This window comes from Ictidomys tridecemlineatus, unplaced genomic scaffold (assembly GCF_052094955.1).
Source record: "Ictidomys tridecemlineatus isolate mIctTri1 unplaced genomic scaffold, mIctTri1.hap1 Scaffold_1389, whole genome shotgun sequence".
Taxonomy (NCBI): domain Eukaryota; kingdom Metazoa; phylum Chordata; class Mammalia; order Rodentia; family Sciuridae; genus Ictidomys; species Ictidomys tridecemlineatus.
This window is the reverse complement of record NW_027521237.1, coordinates 1-17,011: the sequence shown is the minus strand read 5'-3', so window position 1 is coordinate 17,011 and position 17,011 is coordinate 1. Positions and strand designations below refer to the sequence as shown.

The following is a 17,011-nucleotide window of genomic DNA, read 5'->3' as shown; positions in this document are numbered from 1 at the left end:
GGTAGAGGGCACTCCCTGCTGTATGAGGGAGGCCCCTCTAACCTGGATGTTGGGGGGAGCTCCCCACCTCACTTCCTCACCCAGGGTAGAGTGCACTCCCCCCTCTAGGGGGGAAGGTCCTCTAACCTGGGTGTCAGGGTGGAGCTTGAGGGGTGAGGCCCCTCTATCCTGGGTGTCTGGGGGTAGCTCCCCACACCACCATCTCACCCAGGGTAGAGGGGCACTCCCCGCTCCAGGGGGAGGCCGCTCTCACCTGAGCATGGCGGGGGGCTCTCCATACCGCCAGTACACCCAGGATCGAGGGGGACTCCCCCCTCCAGGGAGAGGCCCCTCTCACCTGGTTGTCAGGGGGGAGCTCCCCACACCGACGCCACACCCAGGGTGTGGGGAAGAGCTCCCCACAGAACTACTGCACCCAGGGTAGAGGGCACTCCCTGGTGGAGGGGGTAGGCCTCTCAAACCTGGGTGTGTGTGGGAGGCGCTCCCCACACCACCACCACACCCAGCGTAGAAGGGCACTCCCCCTTCGAGGGGGGAGGCCCCTCTAACCTGGGTGTGGAGGGGTGGAGCTCCCCACACCTCCACTGCACCCAGGGTAGAAGGGCAATCCCTCCTCCAGGGAGGAGGCCCCTCTATCCTGGGTGATGGGGGGAGCTTCCCACACTGCCACACCGCCACTGCACCCCTGGTATAGGGGCACTCCCCCCTTCAGAGTGGAAGCCCCTCTCACCTGAATATGTGGGGGGGGCTCCCCACACCGCCACCACACCCAGGGAAGAGGAACTTTCCCCCCCTCTAGGGGGAGGCCCCTCTAACCGGGGTTTGAGGGGAGGAGCTCCCCACACCGCCACAGCACCCAGGTTAAAGGAGCACTCCCCTAACTAGGGGAGAGGCCTCTCTACCCTGGGTGTTGGAGGAGCTCCCCACAGCACTCAGGGTAGGGGGCACTCCCCCCTCTAAGTGGCAGGCCCCTCTACCCTGGGTGTCTGGGGGGGGACAACTCACTGCACCCAGGGTAGGAGGGTACTCCCCTCTCTAGGGCTCAGGCCCCTCTACCCTGGGTGTCAGGGAGGACCTCCCCACCGCGATCCGGGTACAGGAGCACTCCCCCCCACTATGAGTCCAGGCACCTCTACCCTGAGTGTTTGGGGGATCTCCCCTCTGCATCCAGTGTAGGGGGCCTCTTCTCCCTCTAGGGTGGGTCCCCTCTACCCTGGGTGTGTGTGGGGAGTTCCCCACCGCACTACTGCACCCAGGGTAGAGGGCACTCCCCCATCTAGCGGGGAGGCCCCTCTAACCTGGGTGTGGTGGGGTAGAGCTCCCCACACCGCCACCGCACCAGTGTAGAGGAGCACTACCCCCTCCAGGGAAAGGTCCCTCTAACCTAGGGATGAGGGGGAGCTCCCCACACTGCCACCACATCCAGGGTAGAGGGGCACTCCCCCCTCCAGGGGGGGGCCTCTCTCACCTGGTTGTAGGTGGGGAGCTACCAACACTGCCACCACACCCAGGGTCGAGGGGCACTTCCCCCTCGCAGGGGGAGGCCCTTCTCACCTGGGTTTTGGTGGTAGCTTCCCACACCACCAGCTTACCCAGGGTAGAGGGGCACTCCCCCCTCAAGTGGCGAGGCCCCTCTCCCCTGGGTGTCTGGGGAGTTCCCCACATGGCCAAAGCACCCAGGGTAGAGGGGCACTCCCCCCTCTAGTGGGCAGGCCTCTCAAACCTGTGTGTTGCGGGGAAGCTCCCCACACAGCCACAGCACCCAGGGTATCATAAGCATAAGCAAGAACAATTTTTAGTTCCAAATGCCATTAGAGAAACACAGATTCTGTCAAAAAATCCTTACTTTGCTAAATATTTTTTAACTTAGCAAAGGACTTTAGAGATTAAGTAGAATGAATCCAAGCATAAGTGCCATTTACATCCAAAGTGTGATTTTCATGTACAAGCTGACTTCAGATGAAACCTCTCAAAATCATATTCATCTTCCAAAGGAGATGAGAGAGCTGTTCATATTTTCCAAAATCTCAATCTCTGGGTTCAAACTATTATGTTTATATTACTGGAAGATTTCTTTTTTTATAAAAGATTGCAGTGTTTCAGCCAATGGTTAGGAAATAAATTGTTCACTGTTTGGAAAACAATTGACTTTCTCAGGTAGCTAGAGGGTTTGGCATGCTTTGGGACTTTGCAGAAAACATAGAACTACATTAACATAACCCAATTTCAAACAGACATGCTTGGAACATTGGAGAGCTGAAGGGGCCTCTGAGAGTATTTAGTCAAGAGGCATGATTTTAAAGATAGGAAAACCAAGGTCTAAAAATAAAAGAAAGATATGCAGATTTATGCTGTAAGTTGAGTTGATCTCATTCTTCTGAGTTTCAGTTCTTCAGGCAATGCATTCCATTAATATATCATTTTCCATTCTTTATCAGTTAGTTTTTTAGGACATACAGTGTGCCAAGCCTACTGGAGATACAAAGAGAGATATATAAGAGAACCTTTGAACTAAAGGAGTTTAATAACATGGTGAAGAAAAAACAATAACTGCAAACCCAACAGAACATTTAAAAAGTTGCTATATTTAAGCAAATGGGATTATATCTGACGATGGTTGACATCTGCAAAGTATAAGGAATTACAAAAACTCGATGCCAAAAAAAAAAAAATTAAGTGAGCAATAAACCTAAATAGACATTTCTCAAAAGAAGATATAAAAAAGGCCATGTATATATTAAAAAAAAAAACACCTAATCATCAGGGAACTAATCATCAGGGAACTACAAATAAAAACCACAATAAGATATTACCTTACTCTGGTAAAAATGGCTTTCATCAAAAACACTAAAGATAGCAAGTAGTGATGAGAACTGGTGGAGAAAAGGGAACTCTTGTACATTGTTGGTGAGAATGTAAATTAGTACAAACCTTATCAAAGACAGCTTAGGGTGTCTCAAAAAATTGTAAGTAGAGCTATAATCCCACCACTGGGTACTTATATCAAATGAAATGAAATCTGTATGTTAAAGAGACACCTGTGCTCCCATGATTATTACAGCACTGTTTGCAATAGCCAAGAAATGAAAAAAATCTAAACATCATCTGATGAATAGATAAAGAAAAGGTGGTGTATATATACAGTGGAATAGTATTCATAAAAAGAATGAAATCCTTTTATTTGAAGCAATACAAGTGGAACTGAAGATAATCATGTTAAGTGAAATAAGCGATGCACAGAAAGCCAAGTACCACACAATCTCACTCATATGCAGACTTTTTAAAAGTTGATCTCATAGAAGTTGAGAGTAGAATGGTGGTTGTAAGAGGCTGGGGAAAGCAGAAGTTTGGGAAAGGTTGATCAATGGGTACCAAGTTGAAGTTACTTAAGGGTAAGAAATTCTAGTATGCTGTTTTTGCACAGTAGTGCAACTATAGATAACAAAAATGTACTGTATATTTCAAAAACTAGAAGAAAGACTTGAATTTTTTTACCATAAAAAAATGATGAATGAGGTGATAATATATTTAACCTGATTTGAACATTATGCAATGTTTACATTAATTGAAAGGAGATGAAGTGTAGATAGCAGTAAGATGACAAGTTTATGTATATTGTGTGATGGGTTTGAGCTTGAACTATAGATTGTAAAAAATATTCTGAAAAGTTTAAGTTGAGAGAGTGATATGATATTATTTTCAATTTAGAATTACAAGTATATCAATGTGGAGATTTTACTGTAATATAAAAAGACCAGCAGCAAAGAGAACAAATTGGAGGAAACTGCAGAAAGGAAGCGAGAAAGACAGATGTTATAAATAAAGAGTAGCAATGAGGATTCAGACAAGAGAAATGGAGGTATACATTTCATAGGTGTTCATAATTGATTAGATACAGAGAGTAAGGAAAGGAAAGCTGGGGATAACTCTAAGATTTCTGTGTCAGACTTCTGTTGGATTAACATTTATCCCAATGGGGAATTCAAAAAGATAAGCATGATTGGGAAGGGAATTTAGGGCATGCTGATTTCAAGATGCTACAGTGCATTTCACGTACAGTGGATATATATGTCAAAAATCCAGGAATTTTCTCTGGGATAGATCTACTTAAGTACATCTAGTTGCTACTTAAGGATATTATTTCCAATAATATTTTGACCTAATTGGTAAGGATGATCCCAGATTCATTATTGTGTAATTCTCCTGGACCTCTCCAGTCTAATTTAATTCTTCTCTTCCTTCTTCTATTTTCCTCTTTTAAGAAAACACATTAGGTTGGGTCTAGAGTTATAAATTTGAATTTTGAGTAACTTTTCATTTATATTCCAGTCTCATAATTTTGGTCAAGTTGTACATTGTGAAAATTGGATTCTCATATCAATAAGATATCAGTGATCTACAGCTCATTTTAGATACAATTGTAAAATGAAGTAATAAATATGAAAGAAGTTTGGAACAAAATGTAGATTGAAAGGGAGTTTATTATTGTGATGGTGGTGATGCAAAATCACACTCCAGTAATATACCATGGCCCGAGACTATAAAAATAAGTGCATGCACTTGCACACATATATGCATAAACACACTCTGCTCATTTTGGCACCCACTGTCTTTATTGGATCTTTAATATATTCTATTTGGATTATTACGTTCTCTTTTCCTTTTTCTATTTATTATTCTCTCCTAATGACCTATGTGCTACATTAACTCAAAACTGTTTTTCTTTAAACATTTTCATGTCATGGCTTACTAGCTTCCTAGGTCTTGTGCAAATCACTTCAACCAGTTCACTCTTCTATCAAATGTAGTTACTACCACTTAACATCACATGGAAGTTGTAAGAACAGAAAAAGATAATGCATAGGAAAGACCTTACAAATTAAATTATTATATAAACATATATTTTCTTAACTTTATTTTTATTGTTGTTAAACCGGTTATCATGTCATCCTTCTCAAATATATATATATTTTTAAAAAACTTCTTTTAGGGGCTGTGGCTGTGGCTCATGAGTAGAAAGCTTGCCTTGCATGTGTGAGGCACTGGGTTCAATCCTCAGAACCACATAAAAATAAATAAAGAATATAAAGATATTGTGTTCATATGCATATATATATATATTCTTGTTTTCATGTCAAGACTTGATTTATCTTCTTAGATTTCAAAGACTAGATTCTCCCTATTGCAGAATACATTCCCAACATTATGTTCATAATCCTCTTTGACTCAGCTCATATGCTCATCATCCTCTGATCATTGACCCTGTTAAGACCATATGTTATTGCTAGGACAATTTTCATCTTAAAAACATACTCCTACCTGATACTCTGTTATTTTCCCTATTTCCTTTCACTTATAGCTCCACTCCCCCAAAATTTCTATTAGCTGTCTAAACTTCCCCATCCTATATTCTTTCCACAGCATTTGACAGAATTGCTCCCAGCATTGTGATAAATCATCTTTATTTGGAATTTAGATCACCATCTTCTCTTGGTTCTTTTCACAGATTAATCACAGTTTACTCTCCATGTCTTTTGCTAGGTCCTCCTGATTTTCTTGATGTCTGAATGAGGAAGTTTCTGAACTACGTCATTGAACACATTCCCTGTCTCCAGTGCTTCCTAAGTGAGCTCGTTCTGTACTATGTCATTAATTACCACTTATACACTGCTAATGACTCTTTTTTTGATGTTGTTAATAACTCTAATCTCCACCTCCAGCCCTGAATCGTCCTTTCAATTCCAGACTCACAGTCTTCTGATTTGCTACCTTTAAATGCTGATAATAATCTTAAACATAACATGTCTAAACTATAATTTTATTTTTCTCCTCTAACGTTGTTACTGTCCCAAAGGTCTTCATCTCAGGAATTGGAAACACCATGTCTTCACTTAAACAAAATTGCCTCCAGTTTTCTCTGGCTCTTCTTTTCCTTTCACATGTGACATCAAGCCTTTGTTAGTTTTGTGAGCCTGCTGTTACCAGGTATCTCAAAAGATTACTGCCTTAAAATTTATTCTCTAACAGTTCTGGAGTCTAGAAGTCCAAAATTAGTTTAACAGACCAATTAAGGTGCCAGAGGATCTGGAGGAGAATCTGTTCCTTGTCTCTTCGGGTGAGTCCTTGCATTCCTTGACTTCTGACTTAGAATCAACTTCTACTTCGGTGGTGGCATTGCCTTCACTTTTTCTGTTTTCATGTTGAGGCTCCCTGTACCTTTCTTATCACACTGTGATGGCATTTAGGGCCCACACCAATAAAGCAAGATAATCTTTTTTTCCTCAAAATTTTCAACCAGATCTGCAAAAGATCCTTTTTTTCAAATAATATAGCATGTTTCAAGGATTAAGAGCTGATATTTTAGATAAATGTTATTCAGCCTCCTACAGTATCTATAAACACATCCTAAATTATATCCAGCACTTTCCCATGGCTTCTTCAGTGGCTTCTAAATCTGTCATCTCTTTCCTAGATTATAGCAGCACTTCTAGCTGGATCTTCCTGCTAAAGAACTTTTCCTTTTGAGGCTATTTTTTAAGACAGCAATTAGGGCAGTCATTTAAAAGGAATATTATTTAACCATAAAATAGATGAAATCTTGTCATCATGGAAACATGGATGGAACTGGAGGGTCTTTTATTAGATACAATTAGCAAGGCAAAGAAAAATATTGCAAGTTCTCATTCTTTCACAAAAGATGAAAAGTCGAATCTCATAGAAGAAGAGTGGAGTGACCACTAGAGGCTAAGAAGAAGAGGAGAGAGGGGATCAAGAGAGATTTGATAATGAGTACTACAGTACAACCACATAAGAGGAGCTAGTTTTGTATTCTATAGCACAGAAGAATTTCTGCAGTCTATAACAATTTATTATATATTTCAAAACAACCAGAGGAATCTGAATTTTCCCAATTCACAGAAATTATAAATGTTTAAGTATCTGGAAGTGCTAATTGCACTGATTTTATTATTACATATCATATGCATGGGTCAACTATGCATACAATATATGTATGTACAAATATTGTGACAATTTAAAAACCTGAGATCATGCCACTGTTCCTGCTCATAGCATTCTAAGGCCTTGTCTTCCTCAGAGCCAGATTTACAGGCTCTGCTTCACCTGTTCTCCCACCTTTGCTCTAAATCATCTTTTATTACAACTTCTTTTCTAGGCTACTCAGTGAGACCTCTGGTTTCCCTGATGCTTCTTGGACACACCAGGTCTGCTATTAGCTCATGCATTTTGTTCTTCTAGGAAGGCCTCAAGTTATCATCAGATTTTCCCCCTCACTTTACTAAAGATTTCTGTTCAAATATATTTTCAAAGTGGCTTTGACAAACCACTCAATTTAAAGAGCAAGCTCTCTCCCTATATTGTTCTTTAATCAATACTTAGGGTTCTTTTATTTTCTTTTAATTTTGGAACACTTATCACCACATATTTATGTGTTTATGCACTGTCAATCACATGCAATGCAATGTAAGCCTCCTGTCAGTTTTGTTCCTGAACATGAACATCATTTTCTTATTACCAGAGAATAAGCCTTATCTATTCAACAGAATGGTATAATGACACTCTTTGTTATAGTGTTGGTTTACACTCTAAAGACTTTTGATAAAGCCAGAAGTTCTAAGCACCCCTACATCACAGAGATAACCAACTCTACTGGTGTATCTGATTAGGAGAAAGAGAAATTATTGTATAAATAGTACATCATGGTCAAGAGAATGCCTCCATCATTTAAAAATAATTGAAATATGTTTATATTATCAAATTCAGGAATAAAAACTTAACTATAAATAATGTAAGAGCATTGTGACAATCCTAAACACACAGGTAATGAATTGTTGGAGTCTGTAAACAAGTCAGGATGGTGCCTGGCATTTTGCCAGGGGGAGTGGTTTATGAGGTGGAGCCAGCGAGCCATTAAGTGTGGAGATTTCTTATTGGTTGACTGCTGTATCTAGTTTATGTTAATTAAGATAAGCTGTGTGGAATGTATAAATACCTCTGTTGTCCTACAATAAAGGGCTCCCACTCCTGCTGTATCAATCTACACAAGTTATTCGTCACCACCCAGTTACTTTGCTGCAGCCGGACTGCAGCAATGAATAATTGCTTGACTAAGCAAGTAGACATAGGAAAGAGGGACAAGAAGAAAAAGGTGAATATTAGTTGGTTAATTGATGTAATGGGAGGGATCATGGGTCTAATTTATTTTGGTAATGTGAGAGTCTAGACCACGGTATATGCTGATGCAAAACATTTATTAGTTGAATGAACAAATGATAAGTGTGGGATATATCTTCTTGGGCAGATTAGTGATATTATAAGCTAACAGCATTTTAAATAAAAAAAATACTAACTAAAACCTATGATTACTCAATGGAAGACACTTCTATTGGCCACCCTTTCCTTGAGTCTTCATTCTCAGAATTAAACATCTATGGAATTGATACAAAAATGCATTGGAATAGCAATTTTACATTCCTATGCTGGGTAGAGTTGCAATACTTCATTTTTTTTATATCCCAATACTGGCATAATACACCCATACAATTTTCAAAACAGGCAAGAGAGAAATGGCTCTCAGAGTTATATAGATTAGAATACAAGTCTGAGCAGAGATTCTTTTCTAGTTGGGTGCCCTTGCCCAATTCAGTTAACTTATTTGAGCCTCAATTTGATAATAATCATCCTAAGAATGATAAGGTGATAAATAAAAAATATATTCATTATTTTTGGTCACTTTATGTGAAGCACTGTGCTAAGCACTTCATAAATTACATTGCATGAAATTTGCTAAACGTCTGTAAAATGGATATACTAGTAATATTTTAATGTTGACCTCATATTCTGTAATAATTGCAGTCAACTGAATGAAGAGATCTTAGGGAAATCTACAATTGGACTGAAGTTCCCTTTAATTTCTTCTCTGCATAACTCATCCTTCAGCTGAGTTTCAAATCATATACATCACTTATCGAGCCAACGGATCTCGGGTGGATACTCTCCAGTTATGACTCAGTCCTGAATCTCTAACCAATTACTTTCTACCTTCATTCTGTCTTTTTTTTAACTCACCTGGAATGCATTCTTCTGTTTTATTTCCACTTTCCAACTTGGTTTGCCTATGATTTCTGTGTCCTCTTGCCCTCCTTGCCACAGCATTCTATTTATTTTAAACCTAAAATTAAAAACTTATTTCTTTTTACAGAAAAGCATGACACAGTCAAGGGAAAAGGTTTCTGTTAGAATTTGTGCATTTCAAAAATATTATTGTGTTTCCTATCACTATTTTTTTCTTTGTAATGATATTTTTAAAAACTAGATTTTAGTTTTTGAAACGGATTTAAATTCACAGAAAAAAAAATGAGCAGAGATTACAAAGACGGCACACCTTCCCCCTGTATTTCTCATGCTTAGCCTCCCCTAGTGCCCCATTAGAATGGTGTAGTTGTTATAATCACTGAATCCATATTAACACACAGTGATCACCTAAAGTTCAAGGTTTACCTTAGCGTTTTCTATTGCTCTGTATGTGCCTTGGGTCCGGGCAAATGTGCATGACCTACACCACCACTGCAGTATCATGTAGAGAAGAATCCCTGCCCTAAAAATTCCTCTGTGCTGGTCTTTTCATATAAAAATCCTTCTGTGCTGGGCTATTCATGTAATGTCATTTAAAAATGATTGCATACTATTCCACTAATGGAACAATTATAATTTACTTTATCTGTCTCATGTTAGAATCTATTTAGAAACTATTTACAATGTTTGTTCTTACTATTAGTCCTGCTCCATTGTGGCTAAAACTTTGTGTCTGCTGAGAGTTAAAAGCCTTAGGATAAATCACTGAGATGATTGAAACTTGGATACATTACTAAAAATATTGAGATGATTAGATTTTATGTTTACACTTTCTCATATCCTAAGATTATACTAAATGTTTTGAAGAAATCTTTGCCAACTTCTTAGATGAAAAAAGCTTTAAATTAAGTAATTTGCGTTTTTTGATTAAGACTGAACATTTTAATATATCTTTATCCATTTATGGTTGTTTTTTTGTGTGTGATTTCTATTGGTATCACTCAATCCTTTCTTCATTAGAGCATTATTTTTATAAGGACTTGAAGGAGATCTTCAAAAATTAAGGATATTGATCTTTCATGAGTCATAACTTAAAAATAACTTTCCACCTTGTTATCTTTCTTTTTTTCCAGTTTTATTTGAAGATTTACTTTGGATTTATAGAAGATGGAAAAACAATCTAGAAAACTCCTGTCTACTGTATATCCAGCTTCTCATTGTGTTAACATCTTATATAACCCACAAAATAATGATGAAAACTAAAATATTAAATTTGTTGGAATTCTATTAAATAAATAGCAGTGCTTGAATTTTATTCATTTTCCATAAATGTCTCTTTTTTTTGTTTTAATACCAAATCCAGTTCAGGATAACACATGGCACTTAGACCTCATGTCTCCTTGGTCTATTAAAATCTGTGTGGTTCTCAGTCACTCCCTCTCACAAAGGTGACTTCTGACACCTTTGAAGATCATGCCTTTAACTTTTAAATGTTAGTTTTAAAGATATTTACATCATATGCATTTTTATGCTAAACACATTAGTAATCTCCTTCATGGTTTCTGCCTTTGGTACCAGATATGCAACTCTTAAAAAGTATTGTCTTGCCACAGATCACACAAATATTTAATATTATATTATGGTAGGTTTGCTGTTTCATTTATTTATAATGAATTTTAATTTCTCTGGAATTTATTTTGGAATAAGCCATGAAATAGAAATATAAGTTACTCTTTTGTCCCCAGGTGATCAAACATTTGTTCCGTTTTTTTGAATAACCTGACTTATAAAAGAACTTTCACATCCTTTGTGATTCTTATTATTCTTTTTAATCACCAATCCTATTCTGTTTTATTTATAAAACATGTTTTATTTGTAAATGTCTTATATTTATAATATGTTTTATTTATAAAATGTATTTATAGTAACATGTTTTAATATTGCTATTTTATTATTATTATTTTTTTTGGTAATTCCAAAGTTTTCTTCCCTTGAGGCACACAACACAGGTGAGGGGAGGACTCACACATTCACCCTAACAAGACACAGACCTGAGCACCACCTCTTGGATGGCAGCATCCATTCACAGCACACACAGCCATAGCCGTGGGCACCAGGAGGGGCCAGCAAGCAGGGCATGGCCCCAGTCTATGGCGGCTCTGGGTGCCTGTCAGCATAAAGCAATAAATACTAACACAGGACATGCAGAAGGGAAGCCTAGGCTATGAGGGAGACAGGGGTGGGGGTTTTCTCATACGTCCAAGCACAGTGGCGACATTTCAAATATTGCAAGGAAAACCACACGTTTTGGTGCATGTGTGAAGTTTGTTTTATACTGCTCTACCATGAAAGTTACTAGCCAACAAACAGAGCTTTCAGTCACTGTTTTATGAACTCATTTTAAATATGAATCTGTGGCCAAAAGTCAACACATCTAATGAGAATCTCTAACAGAGAAGTAAGGGAGCACAGCAAATCAAAAGAAAAAAAAAAGACACAATGAATGGGGAAAAAGATAACTTCAGAAAACCATAAATAATCTCCTGATACAGGGTAAAGATGGGAGTTCATAACCCACTTGAATCAAACTGTGAAAGATGATGTATTAAGAACTGTGTAATGTTTTGAACGACCAACAATAAAGTAAAAAAAAAATAATAATAATCTCCTGAAAGAGTTGGCAGGGTCAACATCAAAATATTATAAAAATAAAATGTAACATTTAGAAATAAGAAAGTATGAAAAAATGTTTTCCTTAACTTTTAAAGATATAATTACTGAAACAAAAATGTTACTTCAAAATGCAAACAATAAATTAAGGATATTATCCAGAAAGTAGGAGAAAAAGACAAAAAAAGTTGAAAGAGAATAAATGATAAAAAAAGATCAATTTAAAAAGCTCAACATCTGATTCATATGATTTCAAATTACAGAAGAAAAAATTGAAAGTAGGAACATACCACAGAAATAATATAAGAAAAAGAAAAATCAGGATTTGTCTCCAGATTAAAAGGTTTACATTACACAGTGCCCTGCAAAATGAATTTTTTCAAGTTCCACCCAAGACAAATGAAACTTCAGAATATCAGTAATAAAGAGATGACCCTAGAAACTTTCAGAGAGAAAACAAACAAAAATATATGTCAAAAGGGAATTCTTTAAAAACAACAGTATGTAAATAAATAACAATAAAGAAACGCCTTCAAAAAGTGAAAATGACTAAAACTATATTCAATAAGACTACTACTGAGCTGTTAGCTTTATATCAAAGCATTTTCAGGCTGGTGAAGACTCAAAAATATTTCTCATGATTCCCTAGCAAAGTACACCATTAAGAGAGAAAAAAATCATAATACCAGGAAGCAGGGTATTCAATACATTTTTTTCCAGAAAAAAGCAAAGAATTTCAAGGTGAGAACAGCAGGGTGTGGTAATCCTGAAGAGAAACCCCTCCAGACAATTTCAAGAGCAAAGCCAAGAGAGGGGAGGCACCCCCAGACTCCCCGCAGAGCTGCCACCTGGAAAGCTATATTAAGAATGTTTAACCAGTTTCTTGGGAAGGTTGTAAAGATTTGATCAAAGGATTGAAGAAAATGCAGCAAATAAAACAGGGCAAATATTAACCATATGAAAAAAATAAATCAATGTTTTTGTAGCCAAAGGGACATTAATAATATTTAGTTTGGAAAACCTACTCATTCTTTCATTCAATAAACATATTAAAATCCTAGCATACCCCGGGATCTGTGACAAGGATGAGTGAGATTCAACCCTCATTCTCAGCAGTAGGGTCCTTGACCTTCAACCCTGCCACATATATACCAAGGAGTTACAATCCATAACACCAGCCTACAACCTCACCTTTCATGATATGCACATGCTCCTATCCAACACCCTCCTCCCAGAGGAGCAAAGATGAGTCTGGAAACAAGCCCTCAACTATGCTGATTAAGTCCACCAAACTACACCTTCCCATGAGCACTGAGTAGGTCCCTAACCAAAATACCAATTGGGATTATAATTCTCCAGAGGGTCAGACAAGAAGGGACCAATTCATCACCTGCCTACTGACACGGAACTCATAAAGCAATCAGTTATGATCATCTCTAAGAGGTAATTCAAGATAAAAATGAAAACACTTCCTCCTATTTAAACCACCTGACTGAAGCCTTACTCCAATATACCAACTTAGATCCCAACTCACCTGATGGTCCAAACTTACTCATGACGTACTTCTCCTATAGCTTCCCTGACATTAAAACCAGACTTAAAAGCTGGAGCAAGATCCCCTCACCCCACAGGCTCAAGTACTTGAGGAAGCCTTCAATGGCAGAGATGGAAAGTCCCACAAAGTTGAATATCAAATGCTAACCAAAGCATTTCTGCAATCTCCTGCTGCTGATACTGCCCCTTCAACCCACAGAAAACACTCCAGAACATTCTATAGGTATGGTCAGTTGGGCAACTGGGCAAAATTTTGCTCTAATTCTCGCTAACTTCCCACTCCCTGTCCTAAATATCCCAGGTGGACCATTGTTGATTGCCCTCTTGCCCAGAGAGATAGGAGGTCACACAGCCCCACCTCACCACAGGCAGACCTTCTGGGACTGGCTACAGACAACTAACAGGGTCCAGGATCCCAGCACCCAAAGACTACCATCACAGGCACCCAGGGTAACCATTGTGGTAGCAGGTAGGCTCATCTCTTTCCTCTTGGACACCTGGGCTATATTCTCAGTACTTGTCCAATTTGGGACCCACTTCTACCTCCATAACCTCCACTGTTGGGGTAGAAGGCAAACCATATCAACTATTATTAACCCCACCTCTCACATGCTCCATTCACGAGATCCCTTTCTCCCACTTTTTCCTCATTATTCCCCAAGCACCATTCCCTTTCTAGGTTGACATCTCCTAAGTAAATTTGGATCTTCCACTTTTCCCAGGAGGGGCTCTCTCCCAGACTCTCCTCCACTCCAACTCCTCCTCCTTCTAGCACCTACCACCACCCCCTCATCAATATCCTGGCCCCCATCCTTGGTCAATCCCAGTTATGGGACATACACAGCCCCTCTGTAGCCACACACCAAGATCCCATCCTCATCACACCCCAAAACCCTTCTCTTTTCTCATCCCAATCCCAATACCCCCTACCTCTAAAGAGGCTCAGGAGACTCAGACCCATAATTTATGACCTCCTAGCCAAAGGCCTATTGCTTTCGCTTTGTACAGATGCCCCTTATAACACATCCATTCTCCATGTCAAGTAACCCTCAGGCACCTTCTGTTCGGACCAAGACCTCTGCCTCACCAACTCAGCAGTGGTCAGGTAAACCCCATTGCTCCAAGTCCATGTACTCTCTTGTCCTCCATCACCACCTGCACAGCACACTATTTAATTCTAGACCTTAAGGATGCCTCCTTCTCCATTCTCTTGCACAAAGATTCTCAAGACCCCTTTGTTCTTACCTGGCCTGACCCAGACATCCAGGTGTCCACTAAACTTGCATGGACAGTCCTTCCTCAGGGATTTAGAGATAATCCCACCTGTCTATACTTGTTACCATCATTCCTCCTCCAATATGTGGATGACCTTCTTCTCTGCAGTCCCTCCCTATATCAAAGTAAAACCCACACAGCCAAATTACTGAACTTCTTGGCCTTGCAAGGATATTGTGTCTCCGTCTCTAAGGTTCAGCTCTCTCTTACTGCAGTCATTTATTTGGGCTTCCAACTAATCCTGTCCCACAAGGCCATTACGATGGATTGAAAAAAAACTCATTTCTCACCTTCCCGTTCCCACTACCAAGGCTGAAGATCTCTCATTCCTGGAATTAACAGAAGACTTTCAGGCATGGATACCCAATAACTCTTTGATGGCTCAACCCCTTTATGTCAGCACAAAGGGCCCCCTCGTGGAGCCTCTCATCACACCCATCAACACTTCCCTCGGCCTCCAGCAAGCCTTCCTGCAGGCCTCAGGCCTTCACTTGCCTGATCCGTCTCACCCCTTTTTCTGTATGTAACAGAAAACAAGGATTCGCCCAGGAGCTCGAGGCCACCAGGTGGGACCATCCTGTGCAGCAGTAGCATTTCTCTCGGAGCGTCTTGACCCAGCAATATGGGGACGGGCACCTTACCTCTGGGTACTGGCCTCCTCAGACATCCTGATCCAGGAGTCAAAGAAACTAACATTTGGGTCACCTCTAACTGTCCTCTTCCCCACCCCTTAACTGGATTACTCTCCTGTAAGGGTCTTGAGACCCTGCCCCCTTCCCACATTCTTTCCCTTCAGATCTCAATGATTGAAGACCCTGCTCCAACCTTCAAAACTTGCCCATCCCTCAACTCTGATTCCTCCTCCTAGTGACTCCAATCCACATCAACCTCTCCATTCCTGTACAGAGACCTTAGAACAATTGCTCCCCATCCCTCCCATACTCAGGAAGGACTCTTGCCAACTCCCTCATATACCTGGTTCATGGATGGGAGTCCCTTTTTATATAAAGGCCTTAGAATAGCAGGCCTTTATGTAAAAAAAAAATAGAAGTTATAGAGGCTAACCCCCTACCCCCTAACACCACCAATCAACAAGCAGAACTAATAGCTCCAACCTAAGCCTTTATCCTAGCAAAGAGTATGTCTCTAACATTTATACAGATGCTAAATATGCCTTTCATATATTATTAGCTCACACAGCAATATGGAAAGAACGGGGGCCCATGACTACCAAAGACTCCTCTATCTCCAATGTTTCATACATCATTGTCATCCTAAAGGCTCCCTCCTTCCTCTCCTATTGGCAGAGTACACTGCAAAGCATATCAGACAGATAATTCTATTATGACAGCCGGCAACAGCCTGCCAGACCAAATGGTCCAGCAGGCAGCTCTATTCTACCTCCCCAACAAAGAATCCAACACCATTTTTCTTTCTACACCCCCAGACACTGTCCAAATGACATCTACATCCCCAAAACTACCCAAGGTACCCATTACATCCTCACTATCTACACCACTTACTTTCCCCTAACCTGTCTTTTCTAAGGGACTTTCCCATACAATCTCTAACCCTCACCCACTAACCATACCAAATTCCTCCAGGACCTCTCCCCTTCTTGTTACTATCAATTTCTTTTCATCCTATGGACAGATCTGGCCTCTGACCCAGGACTTCAAGTCCTCTCACTTCCAGCTCCTTCAGGACTTATATTTTCAGGGATCCTTCATTGACTTTATCCCAACTGAAACTAACCTCTTTCCTCACTCTCTCCTCTATGTCCTTTCCTTCTTCCATATGCCATGATCATCCTATTACACCTCCTTCTCTGCTTCCTTCTCACGGCTCCCAGAATCCTCCTGGCACTCGTTATGCTTGGCAGTTTAAGATATATGCAATGGGCAGAAAACCTCCACTTTCAATCATCACTACCTTCTGTCCCATTAAGGGCTGTCACATTCAACTTGCACAGATCTGCATCACCAAATGTTTTACTGGGCCAAATACACCCAAACAAGCTTTTCCTATCACCATTTCTATCTCTGGTTAACTTCTGATAACTCCAATACATGCAACTACATGGATTGGAAGGGATGTTCCAAATGGTCCTGCAATGACCATTATATGGATAGTAGATATGGCTCTTTCCAACAGACCTTTGCTTTTCAACAGACAAACCCCCTACTTCTCCAAACCCCTATGATAGGGTCCTGCCTTTACTTACTTTCAGGATTGATGATCCTTGAGACACAAAATGGGAAAAAGGAGTAACTGGCTCCATAGACCTTTATGTAAGAAACTCAGACCCTCATGGATCCATCCAGATAATCTGAACCTATGACCAAATACCACACACCCCATTAGATATAGGTCATTGATATTGTAAAGGACAGCTCCCATGAAATCTCCCAAAACTTAC

The 17,011-nt window shown here is 40.0% G+C and overlaps 1 protein-coding gene across 1 annotated transcript in view; it reads left to right on the top strand.

Annotated features, from left to right (window-relative positions):
- The window catches only part of LOC120884417 (uncharacterized), a 97,916-nt gene extending 87,508 nt beyond the window's left edge, over window positions 1-10,408 (top strand). The window contains exon 18 of the transcript XR_013432590.1: window positions 10,227-10,408. The gene's annotated coding sequence lies outside the window, so the exon portion shown is untranslated. The remainder of the gene's footprint in view (window positions 1-10,226) is intronic.
- The last annotated feature ends 6,603 nt before the right edge of the window (window positions 10,409-17,011 follow it).